The 19,770-nt window shown below is 45.8% G+C and overlaps 1 protein-coding gene across 8 annotated transcripts in view; it reads right to left on the bottom strand.

Annotated features, from left to right (window-relative positions):
• RALGPS1 (Ral GEF with PH domain and SH3 binding motif 1) overlaps positions 1-19,770 on the bottom strand; it is a 263,112-nt gene that overhangs the window by 230,024 nt on the left and 13,318 nt on the right. For 4 of the 8 annotated variants that reach the window (XM_069476799.1, XM_069476800.1, XM_069476805.1 and 1 more), the window contains exon 2: positions 15,299-15,378. The exons of the other annotated variants lie outside the window; for them this stretch is intronic. The gene's annotated coding sequence lies outside the window, so the exon portion shown is untranslated. The remainder of the gene's footprint in view (positions 1-15,298; positions 15,379-19,770) is intronic. 8 annotated transcript variants of the gene reach the window in all.

Here is a 19,770-nt window from a genome sequence, read left to right as displayed (position 1 = left end):
CGTGGGGCTGTGCCTCCAAGAAGGAGAGGAGTCAGCAGCACTCGGGAAAGAGGACTGGCTTTAGAGTCAGGGTCACCTGCCAACACCCTGAAAAAGGGATAAAGCCTGTGAGATTGAGCAAACACAGAGAGAAGGGCCAGGACAAAGAGCACCTTCTCGGGGACGGGAAGCACCTATGCTTGTGCAGCCGAAGTCGGGGCCAGCACAGACGGGCAGCACCCTGCGTGCTCCGTGGCGAGCCTGTGGACACCCCCACGTGCTGACGCTGGGCAGGCGCGACTAGAGAAAGGGAACCTGAAGTCCAGCCCAGGCATGCCTAACCTTTTCAAGCAGAAGGACTTTCTGAATTTTTAAAATAAAACTAATACGTGTGCATTGTAGAATTATATAAACTGGATAAAAAAGTATAAAATAAAAAAGGAAGGTCTCTTCTCCCCACATCCCCTAGTCCCTGTCCCAAGGTTACACAGTCCAGTGTCAGGTAGTATCTTAATGCACACACCCACAAAGACACACAGATATGTGTAGAGATATGGGTATTTAAAAACAGCTGTCAACACACATTACAGACCCTCCTTTTCAACACTAAAAAAAAAAATTTACCTCTTTTTGACATCTGTTAAGAAAAAATCTCTTAGTAACAAAAAGCTATTATAAATTCACCAGTACTTTAAAATGAACCTGTGGTTTAACAATCATGACAGTATCTACATCCATCTGAACAAGAGTGAGACCCATTTACGCCACACACCTGGACTGGGGGAGGCCTCTCGGCAGCCTGTAGGTCAGTACCTCCCCCTGCATCGCTGGCTGCTAAGGACAAGGCAGCCACAGGGCAATCCCTGCAATAGTAGAAGGGGCCAGGTCCCTCGCCCTGGCTCGGAGAACAGATAAACCAGAATCTGAACGCCCACCTGTCACTTGCTTTGTGCCCTTGGCAAGTTGCTTGACCTGGCCAACTTTCCCTCTCCTCACATCAGGAGAATCGCAGTACAGGCTGAGAATCTCCTGTGGAAAATGCTAGGGACCAGAAGTGCTCTGGATTTGGGATTTTTTCAGATTTTGGAATATCTGTATTATATACTTAACTGGCTGAGCATCCCAAATTCAAAAATCCAAAATCTGAAATGCTCCAATGAGAATTTCCTTTGAGTGTCACGTCAGCATTCAGAAAGTTTTGAATTTTGGAGCATTTTGGATTTCAGATTTTCGGATTTGGAATGCTCAACCTGTACCTGCCTCACAGGAGGCCGAAGGGATTCACAGAATGACGTATGCAGAAGTTGCTGGCACAGTGCCTGTCACGTAGCACACATTCAACAGATGACAGCTGTTGTTTCTGTTAACACCCTCCACAGCTACTACATCACTACAAGTTTATTAGACACTTATTTTGTGCCTGGCTCTGGCTAAAGAATTTATATACATTTTTCGAAACCCGTTTTATAGATGAGGAGACTGAGGCTCAGCCAGATAAACTATAACGTGGGGATAGGTGTTTACATGTCTGCACTGGCTGTGCCGCCTTCTAGACAGGGAGGCAATGTGGCACCATGGTGTCATCCCCACCCCCATCTTGGAGCGGGGGTGGGCACTGGCAATGCTCTCTTAGCATGGACCACAAGAAATCGATTTGAGGTTGAGACAATGGAAGGAATGTGAAGGAGGAATACGCATTCCTCGTAAGACCGGGAAAGGGTCCTCCGACTGGCAGGATGGTTTATTTTAGACCCTCTAGGATATGCCATCTATAGCTGCCTCATCCCCTACACGGCACCCACAATCTACTCTGGAAGCAAGGGCTCCTCCCTTCCAAAACAAGCCTGAAGAAGACAGGTGAAGGAGGGAAAAAAAAAAAACACCTACAGCCACCAGCTGGTGAGACCTGATTTTTTCCAGAGGGAAAGGAGGCAAATTTTAGGAAAATGGGAGGCCTGGGGATATTTGTGGTGTGGGCTTAAAGGGAGCATCAAGAAACGAGGGTAAAAGTCAGAGTATGGAAATGAGGGTGGTCTACCTGGGACATCCCAGATACCCACGGGAGCCTTGGGTGCACCCTCATGGAGCACCTTCCATTCTGGAAGCCTGGCTGGGGAAGCACCCCCTTTTGTGAATCAGGGATCACAGTAACCAGACCAGGAACCCAGTGCCAACTCTACACAGACCTCAATCCATCACCTACTTAATCTTAATCAAGGCCCAGGGAGCATTTTCTTGGGGTATAGGCATGCAAAGTTATTTGGAACTAGAAGGGGTTACTACCTCTGCCTGGGGCCGTCATGGACAGAGACAACTCTTCTCGGTGACACGTAGCCAAGTCTCACCACTTTCACTCCCTCCACCCTGATCCAGGCCAACACCCTCATGCAAGGTACCTCGAAGGCCTGCTAAGCAGTCTCCCTGATGCACTCCTGCCTCCTTATGGTTTATTCTTGACACAGAGTGATCCTTTCAAAATGTAAACCATAACTTGCAGGATGACACACTAAAAAAAGTTCATTTTTCTATATATATAGAATACCTAGGCCGGGCACGGTGGCTCACACCTGTAATCCTAGCACTCTGGGAGGCCAACGTGTATGGATCGCTCGAGGTCAGGAGTTTGAGATCAGCCTGAGCAAGAGCGAGACCCCGTCTCTACTAAAAATAGAAAGAAATTATCTGGCCAACTAAAATATATATATAGAAAAAATTAGCCGGGCATGGTGGTGCATGCCTGTAGTCCCAGCTACTGAGGAGGCCGAGGCAGTAGAATCGCTTAAGCCCAGGAGTTTGAGGTTGCTGTGAGCTAGGCTGATGCCATGGCACTCACTCTAGCCCGGACAACAAAAGTGAGACTCTGTCTCAAAAAAAAAAAAAAAAAAGAATACCTAGATGGAGAAAAACAGGCTGCATCTTTCCCCTTTCAAGAGGGAAGCTAAACAAATACCCTGTGTGATAAGAGGGGATGATGTCTGCCCCGGGCAGTGACCTTATACAGAAGCAGAAAGAATTCAGTGTACGGCATAAGGTACCGCAGAACCACGCAGGATGAGAACTGAGAACAGATCTAGCGGCAAGAACACTGGGCGGCAGCAGCAGGGAAAGCCCAACTTGCAGACGGATGAGGAGTTCTTGACTCTCACTGGCCAACTACAGCACAAAGAAGGCAAGAGACAGGGGCATTGCTCAGGCTGGGGTTTTCTGGGGACTCGGGGAGACTCCTGAGCATGTTCTCAGACTCAAAATAAGGAGTTAACAGAGAGCAAAATACTCAAAATGCAAGAGAAAGAGGGGACATCTGAGAAAATAAGTCTCAGAGAAGCTGGTACGGTGGGACCCTGTCAGCTGCTCCCTCTGCAGCTGGAGTAAGGAGAACAGCGTCCACCACCCACACCTCCCCCCGCCCAGGAGGAGGCAGCGCTGGGAGAGCACCCCACATCCACAGGGAGCACCAGGCAGGCCAGGCACCTACGACAACACTAGAAGACTGGAAGAAACCCTTTGTTCTGTACATTTGTTAAACAGTCCCACAGAAACCAGACCCTAGATTCCACCCAGTGAGGCTCTGATATGACCTCCTGGGCAGACTAAGGAATGTCACAGATCAGAGGAGACTGAGGAGACGTGATGACTAACTATGGTGAAGGGCCCCAGCCGGGATCCTGGGACAGAAAAAGGGCATTGGGGAAGGGGGAACTGGTGGCAATTGAAAATGGTCTGTAGTTTAGTTCATTATTATACCTATGTTAATTTAACTATGCTAATTTGATAGTTCTACTATGGTTGTGTAAGTTCTATGCTGTTGTGCAACTTTTCTGTAAATCTAAAATAATCTCAAAATAAAAAGTTAAAAAAATATTTTAAAAGGATTGTATACCCTTACAACCTATCCCGTTCTCACCCACCCCACCCCACCACACACATATACACAGAATCTCACAACTAGGCCTAAAAACAGGGGCCTCAACATTTCCTGTGCAAGACCATTACTGCAGGGCAGCCTGTTATGTGTGGGCCAAACAGACTCCACTAAGGTGGATGGTGGACGGGGACAGAGACAGTCCACCGCAAGGAGCAAGGGATCTCGGCCCCCCCTTTCTTCCCTCCCTCCTAGTTCCCGCCAAGGGCAGAGGAACTGCTGGCCTGGCTGGAAACGGTCCAGGTCTTCAATAGCACCACATGCACTAGGAGCATCACTGGCTGCCAAAAGGTCACACGCGTGTTCAAGGCCTTTTCTCTCCCACTGCTGTCGTGAGATCTGTGGGAGGAATGGGACCTATGCCTGGGCTCGGCCCTCTCTGACTCCCACACACATGCCTGCGGTGCCCACCTGGCCTGCATGTTCCCATAGGCTGCTGCTGGCTGGAGGATGGCAAAGGCCCAAGGACGGATCAAGCTCCTGTCCGTAGGGGCCCCTTTGGGCTGCAAGCCTGTCTCTTGCTCCAACCCAGCTCTGACCAGAGAAACTGGCATTGGTGTGCCAGGTACTGCCCGGCTCTTAAGTCCTTTAATTCTCCTCTGCTGCTGTTCCTCCTATGATCAGGTACCCCAGAAACCTTGAGACGAGGGCAGGTTGGCAGAACAGGATATCCACATTCTTGGGCCTTCTTGACAAACAGCACTGAGTCCTGGCCCTAACCCCTAATTTGCATAATGAACAGCCTGGTCCTTCCCACTAAAACAGAATCTGTCCCCAGAGAATAAAGGAGGGTGGGCAAGGTCTGCCTGGAGAACGGGGAGTGAAGACGGGTGGTCTGGGCAGGGGCAGGAGAAAGACTGCTGGGAATAAAGGGCACGCCCCATGAGGTGAGGGCAGGAAGTTTAGGGAAAATGGAAAAATTCCACCCAGTTTCAGGATGTCTTCAGTGTCACATTCCATGGGGAGCACTGTAGGGACGAGGTGTGGGGTGGAGGTGCCACACATGCGTGGGGACAATGACACTTTCACATCAAAGTCTACTAATAAAATTGGCTTCAAGATGATGAAATGAGTTCACACGTTTGCCTTCACCTCTCGAAATCTTGCTGGAATGACCAAAGAAACAAATAATAAGAAAACAATCTGTTGTAGCAGGAAAGGGTGACATCAATGAACCATAAATTGTGAAGAATTTCTAGATTTGAAGCAGATGGAATTGGATTGAGGCGAAAACTATGAGTGTTAGAGATATAGCCATAAAATCAACTGTTCCCTCTGTACAAACAATAATTGGCTAGAAGGTATAATGGCATAAGAGCCTACTAATGAAAGAGAAAAATATCTGGAAATAAACTTGAAATGTACAAAAATTATTTAAAGAAAACTATGCAATCTTACTAAATAACAAAGAAACTTAAATCAAAGGAGAGACATTTCATTCCCCTGAATTGTAAAGCCACAAATTCTCCCAATTAATCCATAAATAAAATGCAAGTTCACTCCAAATCCTAAGGGGATTCATTTTGGAACTCAACAAATTGATTCAAAATTTCATCTAGAAGAATAATTAAAAATAGCCAAGAAGTTTTTGAGAAAGAACTAAATGAGAAGGGTCTTGTCCTGCCAGGAAGCCGCAGTCAATGATGAATGGCGCAGAAAGAGATGAACAGATCAGCAGGGCAGGACACAGTCCAGAAGACAGAATCCAGTACATGTGCAGAGTAGCATATGGCCAAGACAACATTTCAAACAGCAGGGAAGATGGATTCTTCAATAAACGTTGATGAAACAATTTATTATTCACTTGGGAAGGGGAGGAATTTATTTAAAATCTTATTCAAAATCATATGTAAGAATTAACTTTTGGTGGATTAAGATTTAAACAACTAAACAAAAAACATAAAAATATTAGAAAAACACAGATCAATTTTTTTTTTTACAATTTTAGGGTAAAGAAGTCTTCTCTGAGGGTGATACAAAGCCAGAAGACAAAGGAAAATATTGGCAATTTAGCCATGTTAAAAATTATAACTTCTGTACAGGAAAAGACATCATGAAAAAGATGAAAGACAGTCAATGAATGAGGAAAAGTGTTTGTGATGTCACATGACAAATGATGAATTAATACCCTTAATACAGAAGAACTCCCCCAGGAGCTCTGGTTCAACACCCGGTAGATGTGTGGACTCAGGCAGGGGCTTTGTCCTCTCTAAACCTCAGCTTTCTCATCTATAGACAAGAGAAGCTAATAGCAGCACCCTTCTCACAGGGTTGACGTGAGGATTAATATGAGTTGTTATTTACAAAGCATTAAACCTAGAGTTTGAACAAAGCAAGGAAATCATCAGACAGGCAACCAGAGAGCACTTTCCAAGAAGGCTACTGACTGTAATATTGCCTACAGAAAAAGCAAGACAATACTAGAAAACCACATAAATGTGCTCCAGCACAGCAGCTAGGGTACATCATCCAATGGGATGCTACGCAGTGGGTAAGAGGGATAAAGCAGATCAGTATTTACTGACAGAGAAAGATTTCCACAAATCTACTTACATTCATTCATTCATTCAACAAATATTTACCGAAAGGCTAGTATACATCAGGTCCTGTCCTCGGTGCTAGGGATAGAACGGTGAAGAAATAGCCTGAAGCCCCCGATACACTCTTGTGGGGGAAACAGACAATAAGCAAATCATTCAGCAGGACGTCAGCTAGTGGTAGGTGGTAAGAACAGAAGTGCAGCAGGGAAAACCGGGAGGCAGAAGAGTTGGGGGGAATGGTGAGAAGTCATCACTGAGAAAGTGACATTGGAACATGTTTTAAAATATTTACACATCCATGTGAACACACACATAGAAGTACAGAAGTATATACATTAAACTGCTAATGTCATTGCCTCCTAAAGGCATCACTGTTTGGCATTTTTACCTTCTATTTTTTGTTACACTTCAATACTGTCTCATTTCTTGTGAAATAAATATAGGAAATGTTTATGAGCAGCACGGCATTTAGGGGAGAAAACTGAAAATGAACTTCTGCAGACAAGCACTTGAAGGATGGTTCATAGCCGGGTATCAAAGGTTTAGCGGCTCCAAAGCCAGGAGGTTGGGGTCCGATGCCTGGTGGTGCGGCGCCACCTGGTGGCCAATCGCCTAACTGATCAAACTCATATTGAACCATGCCACAGAAGCAAAAGTGACAAAACGCATAATTGTATACAATTGTATAAAAACATAACTGCCCTAGGAACAGAGACTGGAAGGGAAGTGGGCAAACACAAACACTGATTTGTTGGGGTGGCAGGTTCATGGTGGAATTTATTTAGGTTTGATTTTCAATCATAGGTTTGTGATGTTTCATTGCTTTGTCACTGTGCCATGGATCAGTCCTGTGGAACAGCCGAATGTAAGCACTCATTGAACAGAAGCAGGGTGAGAGGCGGGCTGGGCAGCAAAGATCCATATCCTAGGCTATTTGCACATGTGTCCTCCAATAAGCTTGGGGACTTCATAAAGAAGAGGACAGGACCTCAGGGCACAGGTTGCTTGGAAGAGAAGGGGTCAGCCCCAGTGGGAGTGCCTGGGGGGATAAGATTCCAGGAGATTCAGATGATTAATCACTCACTGAGCCTGTGCACAGACCACTGAACTGGTGTGTCCTCGTCACAGCCCAGAGGTAACTGAGACATATCCCATGGGTGAGCAGGAAGTGACTCTGATCACATTGACACTCTACCTGGAATGCTGTTCCCTTCCCCTCCCCATCCTTCAGGCTCCCAGACTGGTTGAGTGCCCGCCTCTGTGGGCCAAGTGTAGCACCTGTCACTCTGACATGGAATTGTGGCTTCTCCATGTTCGACCATAAGCTCTGCAAGGTGAGAGCCGTATCTATCCCACTCACCTTCAGAGAGGGACAGGACTCAGAAGCCCAACAGTCCTGGGTTTGAATCCTGGCTCTGCCACCTACCCACTTATGTGACAAGTGTCTCTAAGCTTCAATTTCCCCCTCTGTAAGTGGGGATACAGGATTGTATTCATCTCCTGTGGCTGTTGTAAGAATTAACTAAATGGTAACAGCTGGAACTCAGGAGTACCTAAGGGTGCCAGGCACTTGTCTGGGTGCTTTATATGTATTAAGTTCCTTAACTGAAGCCACCTCTGAGGAGTAAGTGTTGATCAGAGTCCATCACAGGATAAGTGCTCAAACGTTGTTATTTCATCCCCAATTTCCAGCAGTCTGTTGTGTTCTCAGTAAAAATGAATGATATTCCCCCAGCCTGGTATGGAAAGAAAGGGGCACAGTCAGAGTGAAACTGTGATAATTAAGCCACCCCATCAGCTGCCTGGTTCTGCTACCCAAAAAGTCTTAAGGACAGTACAGAAGGACCTGAAGGAGCAAAGACCCTCCGGCAGATTCGAGCAACCCTACATGACTGGAGAGGGCTGGGGAGGAAAGGAGAAGTGGTGTAAAGGCTTGCAGTTACTGCCTAGAGGGAAGGCAGGAACACTCTGGCCTGGTCAGGTTCAGCTCAGGCAAGGCCCAAGTGAAAGCTGCCACCCACGAGGGAACTCAGCTAAAAGTGAGTGACCTTTGTCTTAACAATCTCTCTAGCCCAGATCCCTCTCCAGGCTCCCTACAGGCAGACCTTAAACATACCCAACTGCTGGTTTCTGGCAACACTTCCCGCAGCAATCGGCCCATTTTAAGATCACGTCCTGACCCTGCATTCCAACCCACTCCCAACCAGTCAGGGCCATGGTCCTCTCAGGAGAGGGTCAGCAAAATGAGGTCATTGAGGAAAGCTAGGTCTGGGGTTGGGGGACAGTTAGAGGCACCCGACCCACTGAGAATCACAGACTCTGTGGGGGAGCACATTCTGTGCTAGGAATGCAGTCCCTCTACCAGCCTCTCCCCAACCCAGCCCTTAGAAGTGGCTCCACTGTAGGTACAGCCCAGCCGAAGAAAGAGAGATGTGCAGACACAAGAGGAGGTGCCAAAGGGTCACGTCCCTGGCCATACCCAGCCTGCTTCTCTCCCCACCAGCAAAAACAGGGGCTGGTCTTTCTCCCTAAAACTGCCCCCACTCCTCTACTCCTGGCTCTTTCCTATCCTTTTCTAGTCTCTTTTTAAATGTCACTTCCTTTAGGAAACCTTCTATGATGCCCCATGTGTGTTCTCCTACAGGCTTTTAGGGCACCCAGCTTTTCCATAGCACTCATCATATTTGTAGTGAACTGTGTTCGTCTTCCTCACTGGACTGTGCCACATCTGTGGCCACCCACAGCTTCCATGGCTCATAAATCCTTTTCTGAGCAAGCCCACTTTGCAACATATCCTTGTTGCTACAGCCAAACCCAATAGTGGTGTACAAACAAAAAGCCATGAACCCACCCTTCTCTGTACACCCTCCCCTTTCCACCCACCTCAGGCAGCCACTGGGAGCAGCCAGGAGCATATGCCTCTCAGCCTCCCTGTCCAGCAACATGTAACCAAGTGGGGCTCATACCAGAGACCAGGTCATGTCCTCCATGACCAGACAGATCATGGGCCCAGACAGACCGTGTCGATGGTGAAGCTGGTGTAACAGGATAGGGATAGACAGGGCCTGTGACTACTACACCACCTAACACTTCCAGTTTTGAATGTGTGTAAAGCATTGAACTGGCCATACAAAGCATCCAAAAGGGAGGTCTTTGGGCAGGGTAGCAGGGTTAATAAGAGTTCAAGTTTTGGAGCCCTGGTCCCATCCTGGGTCCAGTGTCTATCGGTGGTTGACCACAAGCAAATTACTTAGTCCGTCTCTGCTTCAAATTCCTCATGTAGAAAAGGTGACCTAACAGGACTTACCTTGTAAGTTTGTTCTGAGAAGAAAGCAAGTTACATAAAGCACTTAGGACAGTGCCTGGCACACTCTAGTATCTGCCAGGGTGGGCCACCTATTTACAACACCTGCTGGAGATGTTGTTCTGCAATTTGGTTTTTTTTTTGTTTTTTTGTTTTTTTTTTTGAGACAGAGTCTCACTCTGTTGCACGGGCTAGAGTGTCGTGGCGTCAGCCTAGCTCACAGCAACCTCAAACTCCTGGGCTTAAGCAATCCTCCTGCCTCAGCCTCCCAAGTAGCTAGAACTACAGGCATGTGCCACCATGCCCGGCTAATTTTTTTCTATATATATTTTTAGCTGTCCAAATCATTTCTTTCTATTTTTAGTAGAGACGGGGTCTCGCTTTTGCTCAGGCTGGCCTTGAACTCCTGACTTCGAGCGATCCACCCACCTCGGCCTCCCAGAGTGCTAGGATTACAGGCGTGAGCCACCGCGCCTGGCCCTGCAATTTGTTTTTAAACCTAATGATATACCCTGGCCTTTCCTCACACCAGTCTACACAGAGAGCTGGCTTCTTGTCAGCATTGCTGATGGGTGCGCCCCCTTCTGCCCACCTTTTGCCACCACAAAGAGTGGTGCAGGAAACGACTGTGTGTACCACTATTGCACCGGTGCTCTTTCTGCAGGAGAGACTCAGAAGTATGCTACTAGGTTGCTGGATATAGGTATTTTTAATATTTATGAGATTATTTTCAGATTATGTTCCACGAAAGTTGGAACAATTCATACTCCCATCAGCAATGTAAAGGAGCACCCACTTCTCCCACTTGATAACACTTGTTTTATCAATCTTTGCAACTTTTTTGCCAATTAGAAAGGTAAAAAAGATACCTGTGTCCAAATGGGGACAGAAGAGATCAAACTCTCACTCTTTGCTGGACAGGGAGGCTGAGAGGCATATGCTCCTGGCTGCTCCCAGTGGCTGCCTGAGGTGGGTGGAAAGGGGAGGGTGTACAGAGAAGGGTGGGTTCATGGCTTTTTGTTTGTACACCACTATTGGGTTTGGCTGTAGCAACAAGGATATGTTGCAAAGTGGGCTTGCTCAGAAAAGGATTTATGAGCCATGGAAGCTGTGGGTGGCCACAGATGTGGCACAGTCCAGTGAGGAAGACGAACACAGTTCACTACAAATACGATATTATATCTAGAAAACCCCAAGGATTCAACCAAAAGATTCCTGGAATTGATAAATGAATTCAGTAAAGTCTCAGGATACAAAATCAATACACACAAATCAGAGGCATTCATATGTGCCGATAACAGTCAAACTGAGAACCAAATCAAAGACTCAATATCCTTCACAATAGCAACGAAGAAAATAAAGTACCTGGGAATATATTTAACTAAGGAGGTAAAAGACCTCTACAGGGAGAACTATCAAACACTGAGGAAAGAGATAGGAGAGGATTGTTTACATTGGTTTCATTGATCATCACCTAAGAGCACATTTAGGAATAACATTAATCCGGTGTCGGGCAGATGTTGGGGGGGAGGGGATGGGTGTATACATACATAATGAGTGCAATGTGCGCCGCCTAGGGATGGACGCTTGAAGCTCTGACTCAGGGGGGTGGGGGGGCAAGGGCAATATACGTAACCTAAACTTTTGTACCCCCATAATATGCTGAAATAAAAAAATAAGAAATACCAAAAAAAATTTAAATAAAAAGACATGCCATATGTTACTTTACATGTGAAAAAAGGAAGTACAACATAGAATACAGCCACTAGAATAACAAATATATACATTGCTCTTTATTAAAGAGTGTTTAAAAAACCCCCCCAAAAAGATTACTTGTTTTAATTTTCATTCTGTTAGTGATTATCTTTTGAGGTGAAGTTCCTTTTCTTCTTTAGCAAGAGAACTCCCATTTTTAACTAAGCACCCCTAGGCTCCCTCAAGGTTCACTGTGGCTAAGCTCCACTCAATGAGATGTAAATGTTGATGCTATGCGAGACTTTGAAAAGAGTCTCCATGGGAAAGAGCACAACCTTCTCCCTCCCTTTCTGGATTTTGGAATGCATATGTGATGAATGGAGCTCAAGGAGCCATACTGGGTCAAGAGGCAATTTGTTATGGATGGAAGAGCAGCAAGCCACAAGGAACCTGGGTCCACAATGTCTTTGATTTCACCATAGCAATCCTAGACTCCCCACATCTTTATTTTTTTACATAATGGCTATAAACCCTCATATGTTTGAGCCATGGTCATTCAGGGGATATCTATCATATGCAACTAAATCTAGTCCTAACTAATACAACTTCTAATCACCAATAGTTAAAACTGAACCCTTATCTCTCTCTCTCTGTAACATGATAAATAACTGTGCCTCCATGTTCTACGTGCCCTACGTTTAAGTGTCCTAAAAGACAACTCATTTCCCTACTCTCCCATCCTTCCTCCAAAAGCTTTAGATTTTGCAGAGATAGTAAAATTTTTAGTTTCAACCTATCATTATGTTTTCCCTTATGATATGTCTCCTGTTTTGAAAATTCTTAATTTTTTAACAAATAACAAAAATTCCAATTCACAGCAGTAATGTCCATTGCGATTACACTATTAATACATGCACTAAAAGCGACACCGCTCCTCACTGTTTCCTGCAGTCTTCCCTGGTCCTGTCTCCATTTCCCTGCTCTGCCTCGATCGTCCTTTGGTTACAGAATTCCACTGGGTATTTTCCTCAGGAACATATAATAAATATATTTTGTGTCCTCATGTTTGAGAATGGTTTTCTTTTGCAATGGCATATGGGAAGCCCAATGAGAGCCTAATTCTTTTTCCTTTGCAAAAAACCTATTCTTTCTTCCTAAAAAAGATCTTTGTCTTTCTTCTTGGAGTTTAGAAATTTTACCAGAAAATGTCTAAATATTGATCTTGGTGTGAGCTCAATGAATCCATTTAATCTGAAGAATAAACTATTTCTTCAACTTGGTGAAATTTTCTTTTACTGTTTTCTATTACCTCTCCATTAGTTCCTTTTTCTCCTTCTGGAGCTCCTATTACTCAAATGCCAGGTCTCCTGGATAAGGCCTTCAGGTGTTTCACATTTTAATGCGTTATTTCTATTTCTTTTTATTATCGTTCTGGGTTACATTTTTTCATTTGACCTTCCAAAATACTAATTTCAGTTCTTCTACTGATTTTTAAATTCAGAAGCCATGTTTTTTAGTTCCGGGAAGCCTCTAGTACACTTTAATCTCATCTCTTTGGGCATTCTCTCCTTTTGAAGTTCTTGTGCATCCATCCCACCCACCCTGCCTCAAAAGGGCCGCTGCTCCAAGTGTGAAGCTGGCTTCAATCTCTCCCTTCTGTGGCCCAGTCCCCTCAAACATGCTGTCACGTATCTGTGCCCATTGACAGGCACAGTCCCTCACCCCAGCTCATGACAGATTGCTTGAGCTTTTGCCACCTTGGCAAGCCTGGGGCCCCAGATGAACTGCCAGCCTTTGTTCAGGTGAGCCCAGGTGAAATGAGCAGGCAGGCTGTGATCTTCCCGCTGACAAGTGGGGCACAGATCCCCTGCCCTTTGGTCCCTGTGGTGACAATGACGGGGCCAGTCCTCTCCCAAGTGAATGGACCAGGGCCAATGTAGCCCAGATCCCCTGGGATCGGCAGCTCTTCCAAGGGCACAGGCAACAAGTGGGCAGTTGCAGCCCCTCTCAAGGAATCCAGCTCTAATCAGACTCGGAAGCACAGACAGTAGAGGGGCACGACATTTCTAGAACTAGACTGACCTAGAGTCAAATCCCAACTCTGTCCCTTATTTGCTGTGTGACATCAGAGAAATTACTCATCTCTGAGCCTCAGTTTTCTCATGTGCCCTTTGCTTTAAACCAAGAGTTATTTCTAACATCCTCCTTAGGGAACCAATCCCACTGTTATGTAAGTTTTGGGAACTTGCTTCTTCTAAGCACTATGTGAATTACTTGTAGTGTAGCTATAATCACACAATATCAAAGAAGATGGAGCCCCTGTGCAGAAAAGCATCAGAAACTTCACCTTCTGCCTCTTTTGTGATAACAGACTGACTGAAGGATCTAAAAAATATTGTAACATTTCAGCTTTTAAAATTTTTTGTGACTGTTCCTACGTGAATAGACTATCCTAGGATTCTTCCAGGGAAACACTCTCTGCCTCTTCCCATATTCTCTTACTGGCTCAGGACCTGAGAACCATGGCTGCAGAAGGGATGGAAGCTGGGAGCCGTAACAGATTCCATGTTGGTTTCAGTCTGGTAACAGTTATTGAGCACCTACCATGTGTAAGGCATTGAGCAAGACACAGCCCCTGCCTTAAAAGAACCTAAATTCTAGTCAAGAAGATAAGATAGGAGGTGCAGGGTAAAGAAAAACAGCACAATGCAGTGCAGAACATGGCCAGGGCTATAAAAGGGGGCTGAACCAGTATCATGAGGGTTTAAACAAAGGCAAGCTTCCATAAGCTGGGGAGACCAGAAAAGCAACCTTAGAAAAGGTGCCAAATGAGGCCGGGCGCGGTGGCTCACGCCTGTAATCCTAGCACTCTGGGAGGCCAAGAGGGGCGGATTACTACAGGTCAGGAGTTCAAGACCAGCCTGAGCAAGAGTGAGACCCTCGCCTCTACTAAAAGTAGAAAGAAATTATATGGACAGCTAAAAATATATATATAGAAAAATTAGCCGGGCATGGTGGCACATGCCTGTAGTCCCAGCTACTGGGGAGGCTGAGGCAGGAGGATTGCTTGAGCCCGGGAGTTTGAGGTTACTGTGAGCTAGGCTGATGCCATGGCACTCTAGCCTGGACAACAGAGCGAGACTCTGACTCAAAAAAAAAAAAAAAAGAAAAGAAAAGAAAAGAAAAAAAAAAAAAAGAAAAGAAAAAAAAAGAAAAGGTGCCAAATGAGGTGGGTGGAATCGCAGGGAGCAAGAATGGCCCGCAGGAATGATACTGAGGGTTGACCAGCAGTTTGCAGTTCGTTGAAGACAATGATTATGTCTTATTTATCTCTGTATTCCTCTACCCCATCCTCCCATGGCCAAGCACAACATGAGCTGGCCCTTTCTGACCAAGGGTCTGGAGCACAGTGAAGAAGGGAGCTGAACTGGAAACAGAGAGGAGTGAGGAAAGAGGTTTGTGGGCAGGTAAAGGGACCTGATGAGGTCACCCGGCTCACCCCAGCTGCTGGGGGTTAGATACCAACGGGAGCAAAAGGGTGACAGGGCAGCAATGAGAGGTGTGCACAAGGAGGAGGACAGAGAGAAAGAGAGGGAAAACCCTTGATATGAGAACCAGCAGAGGGAACCCCAGAGTGTAAGTAATCTGGTGAGAAGGAGCCCCTGACACGCCCTCTGCGGGTGGCTCACAGATGCCTGATGTCTGGAAAACCACCCTGCAGCCCCTCGGCCCTCAGGCTCTGCGTGGTATGAGCTTCTCTGACAGCAACACCACTCGGCTCACCTATACCCAGCGTGCATCTTTGAGGGCCACCTGCTCAAGAGGGCACCTTTCCCTATGGTCAGTGAACTGACTTACCAGGAGTACGTGCTGGGCTTCACAATCCCCCGACCAGTAGGATATACCATCCCAGCATGTCTCTTTCCAAACAGTAGCCACTGCAAAAGTAGGGGGATAATTCAATGTACATTGATATGTAAAACCCAAGGCTTGTTTTTCAAAGCTCAGCCAGGTGACACCAACTACAGCAATGCTACAAGAACTGATTTCATCCTGTTTTTTTAAATGTCAAATACTTTTCCCATAGATTAATATTTGATATTATCAACAGCCTATCAAGTAGCAAAGTCAGTCCTAAAAATCACAGGAATTAATCCTCTTTGGCCAGTGCCTTTCCCACCATGCTTGGGACGTACACTGTAGTAAACAGGCATGTGAGTGAGGGCTTGCATGGGGGCACCACCCCCAGGGAAAACGATGACTCCATCCAAAAATGCATTCTGGTGGGCCAAAACCCAAGCCACGGCCTTGGGCACTGCCCAGCAAGAAAGGAACTCAGGAGTACCCGGACACAAACACTGCTGCCCTCAGAGCCAGAGCATGTGGCTGTCTCTGAAGAGAGTGTGAGCGAGGGAGGGAGGGCCTGGCACGTGCCCACCGCACTGGTGCAGCAAGCACTCGTGCACAGGTGCCTGCGGGCTCAGCCCATTGCCTGTTCGTTTTCTGTTTTCTGTCCTCCATAGTGGCTGCTCCAAAGCACCCCCTCTCTTCACACCCCACACCTTACCCGACACCTGCCCACACCCAGGTAGGCAGCCTCACAACCTCCTTCACTGAGGAAAATTGACTTTAGGTCTCTCCTTTAGCCTGATCCTTCTCTTGCATCTGACGAAGAGGCACCCACCTGAGCCCGGGGCTGACACTGTTGTCGGTCAGTCTGTCCACCCCTTCTCCTGTGACCTCCACCTCCTCCACTCCCTTGGTCCTTCCCTCTGCCCGAGAACATCTTCAGTTCTCCCCAGTCTTCAGGACAGCTTTGACCCTTGAACACAGGCTGCTTTCCCGTCAGGCACCACTGACTTTCTCACTACCCAGCACTCAGTGACCCCCTACCAGACTGCTGGGATCACACTGGTCCCTCCGAGGTCCCCAGGACTTCCTATTTGCTGAGGCAAATGGCCTAAGACTCTGCTACCTCATGGTGGCTTTCAACAGGGTTCGCCAGCCCATTCTGGAGACTCGTTCCTCCGGCCCCGACAACTTCATTGCCCTTCTTCTCTTCCCATCTCCTGAGCCTCTCCGGCCTCCTCTGCTGGCTCCTTCTCCTGTTCAGATGCTGGGCCAGCAACCCCTTCCTTCCGTCCTCTCACCAAGCTCCCTCTTCTCTGTTCCTCTCAGCTCTTTCCCCTGGCCTCCTGGAACCCAGGACACTCAGAGGCCTGGCTCTGCCCCCTCCCCAGCTTCCCTGCCACGCCCTCGCAAGAGGGAAACCAACCCTAACACAAGAAGCCAAATGAACTGCATGAGGCTCACCCACAGACAGGCCTCTGCTCGTAAAATGGACTCGTAAAGTATATAACCTTTTGTGTCTGAATGCACATTATGTTTGTGAAATTCATCCAGATTTTTTCATTGAATTGTTGTTCATTAACTCATTGATTACAGTATTCCATCATGGGAGTTCACCACATGCATTATCCATTCTACTACTGATGGGCACTGGGATTGTTTCCAGTTTGGGCTGTTACAGACAGTGCTGCTATAAATATTACTGACCGTGCCTTCTTTGTGCCATAAGCATTTCTTCACGCCTGTCTCAGGTTGGGTTGATACCAAGGAGTGGAACTGCAAGGTCATAAGGTATTTGTACATTCAGCTTTGGCAGATGATGCCAAACAGTTTTCCAAAGCAGCTAAACCAATTTACTCTCCCACCACCAGAGCATGAAAGTTCTGGTTGTTCCATAACCTCGCCAACATGCAATAGTGTCTTTTCTTCCTTCATTTTAGCCATTCTAGTGGGAAAGGTATCACAAAGTAAGTACTACAGTCCCTTTTAAAGATGAAGCGAATGAAACTAAGTGCCTCTCTCAACCTCAGAAACCTAACGTGAGTCGGGGCAGGCACCCAAGCTCAGTGTTGCTCAGATGTGACACGGAAGCACAGCATCTGTCTGGGCCGATGGCATTCCCGCCATGGGATTTGGGAGAAGAGGAACTGATGCACATGCTGATGCTTATGCTAGTAATAAAGTCCTCTGTGTCTAACTCAGGAGTTTATATATACAAAAACATGTAAAGTAGACAAGGAAAGTTCTCCCTCCTAATACCTGCTGCTGCCCCCCTTTGAGTCATATAACCCACCTCTCTGAGGTCCCAATATACAGTGTAATGTATACTTTCCCATTCTTAACTCTGTTTTTGTCCTTTAACTCAAATCCATCAGGAATCCATTGCAGTAAGTGAAATTTCAGCACTGAAATCCAATCACCCCAACAATGTAGTAAATAATCATTCCTTCCCTGGCTGCTATGTAATGCCTGATGTGTCCTGATTTAAGCTCCTGTGTAAGTGAGCAGCTAAGTCTGTTCCATTCATCTTTTATTATCTTCCTGCTTTTATCCATGTACTATATGGGATTAATAAAAGTATTGCTTTATAATAAGTTTTGAAGACTCAACCACTTATAACCCATGTAATGCTGGGCTAATCTCTACCCCTCTACAGTTCCACATCTGCTAAATGGGGCCAGTAATGGTGAGCCTGGCCTCTCATAGCCATCCTCCCTGTCATCTTCAGTAGGATTTCTAGATTTAGGTAGACACATGGCTTTCCTGAATATAGATTACATTTCCTGGCTTCCCTTACTGCTAGGTGTGGCCATAAGACCAAGATCAGACCAATGAGATATAAGAACTATCAGGTAAACCAGGCATGGTGGCATGTGCCTGTAGTCCCAGCTACTCAGGAGGCTGAGCTTACAGCCTCAGTCCAGTGGAGACATCAGCTGAGGAGGATTGCCTGAGCCCAGGAACTCAAGGCCAGCCTGGGTAACATAGCAAGACTCTGTCTCTAAAAAAAAAATAAATATATAAATATAAAATTTATTTAATAAAAAATAATTTTAAAAAATAATAATAATTTAATGAAAAAAGAAGTATCATGCAGAATTTCTGAAAAGTAGCCCTCAAAGACTGGAATGCAGACAGAAAGGCTAGAGCTCCAGCAGCCATGAAGGGACCTCGGACGTGGAAGGAACCTGGGTCTCTGACCACGCAGGCTCCATATCTACTCCCAGCCAATTACTTCCTAACTTCTCGCACGTGAGAACGAAACTTCTATCTTATTTATGTCTTTGTTATTTTGAGTTTTCTGTCACTAGTGGCCCAACCTAAAGAAGTGGCTCTCTCATAAGGAGTGATGAGAGTTAAATGAGAAAACATTAACACGGATAGAGATTTTTATATTCCCTCAACAAAGAATCTAGCACTGTTTTTACACAAAGCAGGCAACTCAAACATTTGTTGAAATGAATAGGAATCTGGAAGAATGGAGGCAATATCATCGCTTTAGAAAAAAAAAAAAAATCTTAATTTTTTTTACCAACGTATTTTTCCAGATGAACACACTATTTTGTTACATAAAATACCTCATTGGAATTACATTAAATGTTTACCAACATTTTGAGATTATAATATTGTTACTATTACTATATTTAAGCTTCTTTTGAAAGAGCCAGAAACTGATTGATTATTGGTTAATTTCTACCTACCCATTCCATACACATTTCAAAACAAAAACATTAGGTAAAAATCCCTAATGCCACTTCCCCCGCCCCACCCCCCATGCCTCCCCACTGAAATACTCGGGAGGCAGAAGAGGTAATGGAAATTTCTATCATTGCTAATGACTAAAGTTACTATGCTGCTTGGTCCTCATTGCCTCCAGCTGTTGATTCAGAATCTCTCCTCTTTCCTTCACAGCCCCTAAGACTCCTTTGATCACAGTCCCTGGACCTGGAGTTTTTCTGTGATTCCCCTGCTATGCTGATCCTCTCAGTGGTCAATCTTTTTACCAGTGGGTCTGGTTTTCCCTCCCAGATATTGATGTTCTCATCACTGAACCTGTTATTGTTGAAGTTCTTCTTCATTTCATACATTGTTATATTGGTGGGATTTAGTCCAGTGCAGATATCTGCAGAGGTACTCAGGTGATGGTGTCATCATCATTATTATTGTCACCATTTATTGAACGATTTACTCTGTGACAGATACTTTGCTAAGCACCTTACCCACAGAAATATATTACTGAATCCTTATAGTAATTCTCTGTTGCCCATTTAAAATGAGAAAACTGAGGCCCAGAAAGGTTAGCTAACTTACACAAGAACCCATATCCAGTAGGAGTATCCTCACTGGTAGTGAGGATCCGGGCAAAGGCAGGATTTGAACCCGGCTCAGTCTGCCCCATTCTGAAAAATATCTTTATGTCCTACCCCACAAGAGCTGAAGTACTTTATGTTCTGTACTGGTGCACATACGCCTATCATCCT

The sequence above is a fragment of the Eulemur rufifrons genome, chromosome 7 (assembly GCF_041146395.1).
Source record: "Eulemur rufifrons isolate Redbay chromosome 7, OSU_ERuf_1, whole genome shotgun sequence".
Taxonomy (NCBI): Eukaryota; Metazoa; Chordata; class Mammalia; order Primates; family Lemuridae; genus Eulemur; species Eulemur rufifrons.
Note: the sequence above shows the minus strand (reverse complement) of the source record. Positions and strands in the feature narration are given on the sequence as shown.